This window comes from Dipodomys merriami, unplaced genomic scaffold (assembly GCF_024711535.1).
Source record: "Dipodomys merriami isolate MVZ:Mamm:240054 unplaced genomic scaffold, mDipMer1.0.p SCAF_127, whole genome shotgun sequence".
In the NCBI taxonomy this organism is placed as follows: Eukaryota; Metazoa; Chordata; class Mammalia; order Rodentia; family Heteromyidae; genus Dipodomys; species Dipodomys merriami.
In genome coordinates, this window is record NW_027202571.1 from 2,958,638 (window position 1) to 2,965,870 (window position 7,233).

The 7,233-nt window shown below is 43.3% G+C and overlaps 1 long non-coding RNA gene across 1 annotated transcript; it reads right to left on the bottom strand.

Moving 5' to 3' along the window:
* Positions 1 to 662: 662 nt before the first annotated feature.
* Positions 663 to 7,032, bottom strand: LOC138824143 (uncharacterized). Its single transcript, XR_011371021.1, has 3 exons — positions 6,732 to 7,032; positions 1,676 to 1,876; positions 663 to 1,082 (listed from the first exon to the last, which is right to left on the bottom strand). It is a non-coding gene; the product is annotated as an uncharacterized lncRNA (long non-coding RNA).
* Positions 7,033 to 7,233: the final 201 nt, after the last annotated feature.

Consider the following 7,233-nt stretch of genomic DNA (forward strand, 5'->3'; position numbering starts at 1 on the left):
ACATATATGTCAATATAGATCCTATGTTTCAAGGATGAATCTATGCCTATCCTGGCCCTCCCTGGGGCTCCATGTCAGGTCCTGAGAACAGCCTAGCTCCTCAGTTGCTCACAGGCCAGTGAGCTCTCCTTGACCCTTTCGCCAATTGGCCTGCTGGGTTCTGAATTCAAATCACAACAGTACCGAAACATGAATCCTGATATTAGAAGCCCATAGATCCACCTACTTTCCTGTCCTGTGAAAGTCCTAGATCTCAGCTAGGATGGAGAAAGCATAGGCAACTCCATGGACATGGGAATCAGTTGCCATCCATGTCAGTATAGTTATATCTGTCATCATACTCAATAAAATACAAAATGCAGTCTTGACTAAGACACACACTGAAAGCATGAGGCATTCCACACATGTATGTAAATAGAGATCCCATGTGTAAAATAGGTGGGCATATGATTTTTGCCAGTGTTGGGGCTTCAGTTCAGGCCCTGGGAGCAGGCCTGACCTTGTAGTCTTCAAGGATGGTGATCTTCCCCTTCCCCCACAGTGCAACAAATTTACCCAGACCTGAATTCAAATCCCAACTCTGGCAATAAAATGGCGTGAATTCTGAGCGAGGGTGCTTCATTCATAATTTTTTATTTATTTATGTTTTTTTTTTGCCAAACCCAGGCCTTGAACTCAAGTCGAGGCAACACTGCCTTTGCTGCAATTATCCTAGGATATAGCCTCTGGACCCACAGCCCATCCTTGGATCCTAGGAAAAAACAAAAACAAAAACAAAAACAAAAAACGGCCAGAAGGGGAAAAAAGCAGCAGGAATTTCCACCTCGTGCTTGTACGTTTATTTTCCTTTGCATAGTGACCCTGTTGGTCTGAACCCGGCGGCCTACAGAGTGAAGGTGACCTGGCATGGCTGAAGACCTGCTGGCTATCGGGGAAGTCACAGCCAACCATGCAACGGAGGCCATGGGTTGGAATCCGGGTCAGCCGCCCAACATTGTGGGAATGGTGGAAGATCCTGAAGTACTCGCTTCTGGACCTAGGAAGTGTGGAATGTGATCATCTCATCCTTGAATGAGTAGTTCCTGCAGGATGCAAGTAGGAAATGATAAGCAAGACTCATGGGGTATCCATTATTTTTTATGAAGAGTTGATGAAGTGTGACAATAATCATCACAGTCAAGAAATGGAGGCATTGGGGAAGATCTGAGAATTGGTAGTCACAGGGTAAATTGGATTCCATCACAGGTCGCCATGTCTCCTACTCTATTCAAATATGTACTTATTTGCATACTATCTTCAGCTTATAAATGGACGACAATTGTGCTCCCCCTCACTCCGGGCCTCGATCTCAAGTCCTGGGAATGGCCTAGATCCTTAGTGGCTCACAGGCTGGTGTGCTCACGTGGATCCATTCGCCTATTGGGCCTGCTAGGCTCCAAGATCAGATACCAGCAGTGCCAAAAGATTCATCCTGATTTCTGAAGCCAATCATTGCACCTGTTTTCCTTTCCTGTGCGAGTCCTGGGTCTCCTCTAAGATGTAGAATGCATGGGCCACCCTGTGGCCATAGGAATAGGTTGTCATCCATGCCAGCCCAGTTATACCTGTCATCATATACTCAAGAACATACACAATACATACATGAATAACAAACAAAATGGAGAGGATAACTAACCTCAATGCAGGAGGAAGTCCACACATGGATGTGAATAGACATCCCAAGTTTCAATGATGCATTGAGGATTATTGTGGCCTCCCTAGGGCTAGATCTCAGTTCTTGGGAAAGGCCCAGCTCCTTAGTGGTTCACAGGCTGGTATGCTCACATGGATCCATTGGGCAGTTGGGCCTCCTAGCCCCCAAGTTCGAATCCCAGCTCTGCCAAAAATTCACCCTGATGTGAGAAACCAGTCGTTGCACCTGTTCTTCTGTGCTGTGCAAGTTCTGGGTCTCAGCTACGATGGAGAATGCATAGGCAACTCTCTACTCATGGGAATCAGTTGTCATCCAGGGCAGCACAGATATACCTGTTACAATACTCAATAAAATACACAATACATCTATGAATAAGACTCAAAATAAAAAAAAAACTACCTTGAATGCAAGATGCATACCACCCCAGTATGGAAGTAGAGATCCTAAGTTTAAAAGAGGTGGGCTTGTTATTTTGTCCAGTGCTGGGGCTTCAAATCAGGCCCTGGACCAGACCTGACATTCTAGTTTTCAAGGATGGTGAGCTTCCCCTTTCCCCACAGTGCAATGGGGTTACCCAGATTTGAGTTCAAATCCCAGCACTGACAAAAGTTTCATCCTGATGTCAGAAGCCAGTCTTTGTACCTGTTTTCCTCTCATGTGGAAGTCCTTGGTCTCAGCTAGTATGGAGAATGAATGCATAGGCAACTCTATAACCATGGGAACAGGTTGCCATCCATGTCAGCACAGTTATATCTGTCACCATACTCAGTAAAATACACAATACCTCCATGAATTAGACACAAGTTAAGGAGAAGTGCACCGAACACAAGATGCTGTCTACACCAATATGTTAATACAGATCCTGTTTCAATTATGAATTTATGCCTATCCTGGCTCTCCCTGGGGCTCAATGTCAGGTCCTGGGAACGGCCTAACTCCTCAGTTGTTCACTGGCCAGTGTCCTCCCCTTGACCATTTTACCAATTGGGACTGCTAGGCTTTGAGTTCAAATCCCAACTCTGCCAAAACATGAATGCTTCTTTCAGAAGCCCATTGTTGCACCTGTTTTCCTGTGATGTGAAGTCCTGGGTCTCAGCCAGGACACAGTATGCTATATAGGCAACTCTGTACACATTGGAATAGGTTGCCATCCATATCAGCACAGTTATATCTGTCATCATATGCAATAAAATACAAAATGCATCTCTAAGACACACAATAAAATAAATAACTACATTGAAAGCATGATGCATTCCACACAAGTATGTAAATAGAGATCCTATGTGTAAAATAGGTGGACACATGATTTTTGTCAGTGTTGGGGCTTCAATTCAGGCACTGAGAGCAGGCCTGAACTTGTAGTCTTCAAGGATGGTGATCTTCCCCTTCCCCCACAGTGCAACAGAGTTACCCAGACCTGAGTTCAAATCCCAGCTCTGGCAGTAAAATGGGGTGAATTCGGAGCTAGGGTGCTTCCTTCACAATTTTTTTTAACAGACTCAGAGCTTGAACTCAAGTCGTGGCAACTCTGCTTCAGTTCCAATCATCCTAGGCTGCAGCCTCTGGACCTACAACTCATCATCGCATCCTTGGACCCCAGGGCTTGCAGGAAAAAAAACCGTGAAGGGGAAAAAAAAGTGGCAGGAAGTTCCACCTGGCGCTTTTATGTTCATTTTCCTTTGCATGGTGACCATGCTGGGTCCGAACTTGGTGGTCTGCAGATTGAAGGTGATCTGGGCTTCAATTCAGGCCCTGGAAGCAGATCTGACCTTGTAGTCTTCAAGGATGGTGAGCTTCCCCTTCACCCACTGTGCTATAGTGTTACCCAGATCTGAGTTGGAATCCCAGCTGTGGCAGAAAAAATGGTGCTAATTCTGAGCTAGGGTAGTTTATTATTTTTTATTTTTATTTTATTTTATTTTTTTGCCAACCAAGCGATTTGAACTCAGTTCATGGCAACTCTGCCTCAGCTTCGATCACTTTAGGCTGGTTGGCTGCCATGGGAGCATAGCCGATCCTGTGATCCTAGGCCCTGAAGCCTTGCATGAGAAAAATAAAACCTCACTGGAAAATAGCCACGGGATGGATTTTTTTACATTTTATTCCTTTGCATGGTGACCAACCTGGGTCTGAATGACAAAGCTAAAAGTTTACTTCACTTTTCATTGGCCAAGGCTAGTGGGCTATTGCTGAAGCCACAGGCCCATATGTCATCGAAGGCCCTGATATTGAATCCTGGTCCTGACACCTACCAGTGGGGAGACTTCCCAAGAGACTTGTTCCTATCCACAGGAATAACGATGGAATGTTTGGTAATTCATGATTGTATAAGTTTCTGCGGGCATCGGTCTAATCTAAAATGGTCTAATCTAAAATGGGACGCAATGATCCTAGGATGCTGATTGATCTTAATGAATGGTTTATTAAGCATGAAAACAATACTACTCCTTCAATGGCAGCATAATACATAAGAGTTGGTAGGAATGTAGTTGATGTCATTGAATCCTAAGTAGATGTCTCTGGAATTCTATCCATGTATGCCTATTTTGTCGACCCTTGTGGCTCAATCTCAGGGTCTGGGAACTGTCTGGCAGCTTCCTTGGCTAGAGGTTGCTGTGTTGAATTAGGTCTGCTAGGCTCTGAGTTCAGATTCCAGCACTGCAAACAATTGGATTGTGGAATAAGAAGTCAAGTGTTACACCTGTTTTCATTTTCTCTGAGAGTCCTGGGTGTCAGACATGATGGAGAACACGTCTACAAATTTAGATGCTGTGTGATGGGATGCCATCAGTATAATAAATGGAATGCATATCATCACAGTCAATAAATGGTAAATAATTGAATAAAACAAAAATACAATCAATAACCACAATAAACAGGATATGGACTGAACATCTATAGGTAAATACAAATACTATCTTTACAATAAATATAAATTGTATGTTTTCCAGGGCTGAGGCTTGAATTCAGGCCTAGGGACCAGGCCCAACTTTCTTGTCTTCAAGCCTGGTGAGCTTCCCCTTTGTCCACAGTGCTACAGAGTTACGCAGACCCTGAGTTCAAATCCAAAGCCTGGTAGAAAAACAAACAGCGTGAATTGCAAGCCAAGGAGCTAATTTTTTTTTTTTTTTTTTTTTTTTTTTTTTTTTTTTTTGCGAAGCAAGGTCTTGAACTCAGGTCATGGCAACTCTGCCTCAGCTTCTATCATCCTAGGCGGGGGTGCAGCCACTGGAGCCACAGCCTATCCTGGGATCCTAGATCTCCAAGCTTTGCAAGTGGGAAAAATATGCACAGAAAAAAAGTGGCAGAGCCGGGCGCCAGTGGCTCACAACTGAAATCCAAGCTACACAGGAGGCTGAGATCTGAGTATCACAGTTCAAAGCCAGCCCGGGAAAGAAAGTCCGTGACAATCTTATCTCCAATAAACCACTAGAAACCCAGAAGTAACACTGTGACTCAAGTGGTAGAGTGTTCGCCTTAAGCTGAAGAGCACAGGGATAGTACTCAGGCCCAGAGTTCAAGCCCTATGACCGACCAAAGAAAAAAATGTTGCATGATTGCATTTTTACATTTTCTTCCTTTGCACCATGACCATCTGGAGCTGAATGACAGGGCTCCAAAGGGTACTTCATCTTGCATTGCTGAAGGCTAGCAGGCTATTGAGGAAGCCATAGTCCCGCACAGGAACATAGGTCTAGAGTTCGAATCCCAGTCATGCCACTTCCAAATAGTGGAAGATCTTAAGAGACTCGTTCCCATCCATAGGAATAACCATGGAATGTTATCAATGTCACAGTTGAATGAGCTAATCGTGAATGCTAATCATATAAAATTAGACATAATAATTTCAGTAGACTGATTTTATTTAATATGAAACATTATTTAATATGAAACAGGGATATAATAATTTCAGTTCCTTGATTTACTTAATAGTTTATTAAGGATTAAAACAATACCATTAATTACATAGAGGCATAATAAATACCCAAGAATTGGTAGAAATGTAGTCTATATAACTGAATAATGTGTAGACATCTCTGGCACTCTATAAAGATAAATATTTATTAGCATAATACCATCGACATGTCAATCTGTTCTTATTTTGTCAACCCTAGGGGCTTGATCTCAGACCCTGGGAACTGCCTGTCAGCTCAATTTGCCCCAGGATGGCGTGCTGACACTCACCCATTCAGGAATTTGGCCTTGTAGGCTTTGAATTCAGACACCAACACTCCCAAACAATGAATCATGGAGTAAGAAGCTGATGGTGACACATTTTCTTTTTCTGTGAAATTCCTGGGTGTCAGGTGTGAAGTGGAATACATATGCAGACCTATATCCTATGTAATCAATGTAATCAATGTTCTATGTGCCATAATACTTAATAAAATAAATGGCCAATACATAAATAAAACAAAAAATAAAATGAATAACTACACTGAATGCAATAAAGAGTCAACATATGTATGTAAACATAATGTATGTAAAATATACATGAAAAAGATGTTTTCTAGTGCTGGGGATCGATTTCAGGCCTAAGGAACAAACTTGAATTTCTTGACTTCACGGAGGTGAGCTTCCCCTTCCCACACAGTGCAACAGAGTTACCCAGACCATGAGTTCCAATCCCAGTCCTGGCAGAAAAAAATGGCACCTTCATACAATGTGACATCCAATTCTTAGATATTTCATTATGTCTCCATTTAATGAATATGATTGTTTAAATGCTTCATAAAGTGTTAGTTTAAAATTGATCAGAGTCCTAGGATATAATTGTGTACTATTTTATCCTAGAATCGTTCAAGAACTGCCCATTCAATCATGACATATATCACATTCCATTGGTATTCATATGGATAGGAATGGATTTCTTAGGATCTCCTGCCATTTGGAGGTGGCAGGAACAGGATTCAAACTGTGGGCTCCAGCTTCCACCATTTAATCCTCAGGATAGGGAACTCACAGGTCTGTCCAAGAACATCAGCAATACCAATGATTAGGCAGGCACCCATGGCTCTCAGTAGTTCTCCTTACTTACAAGTCTGTGATAGGAGGATCATGGTCAAAGTCACCCCTGTCCAACTTCAGTGCCAACAAAGTCAGAAGTAGAGTCGTGTGGCTCCAGAAGTTGAGGGCTAGCCTTGAGCAAAAGCAGCTCACAGACTGTGCCCAGATCCAGAGTTAAAGGTCCAGGACTGGCAACAAACAGACATACAGAACAATCTGTGCAGCCATCCAGCTAAAGCAGGTCACCATCGTGTCCCCAGCAGGATTGGACAGAGTTTCCTTGGAAAGCAGCTGCTCTTATCTTGACTCCGCCCATTCTGCCTGCATCACAGTATTCTGGTCACACCCCCATTCTTTCATGGTTCTTTCTGAACAATGGGATACAAGAATGGCGGCCACACCCAAATTCCATGTTGCCCGGAAGCTCCAGGATTCCCTCTGTTGGTTGACACCACTACCAGCAATTGAGGAAGGTAGAGGTGGCAAAGCGGTGAGCAAAAGACTCCAGGCGACTTTGGAGTAGAGTACGAAAT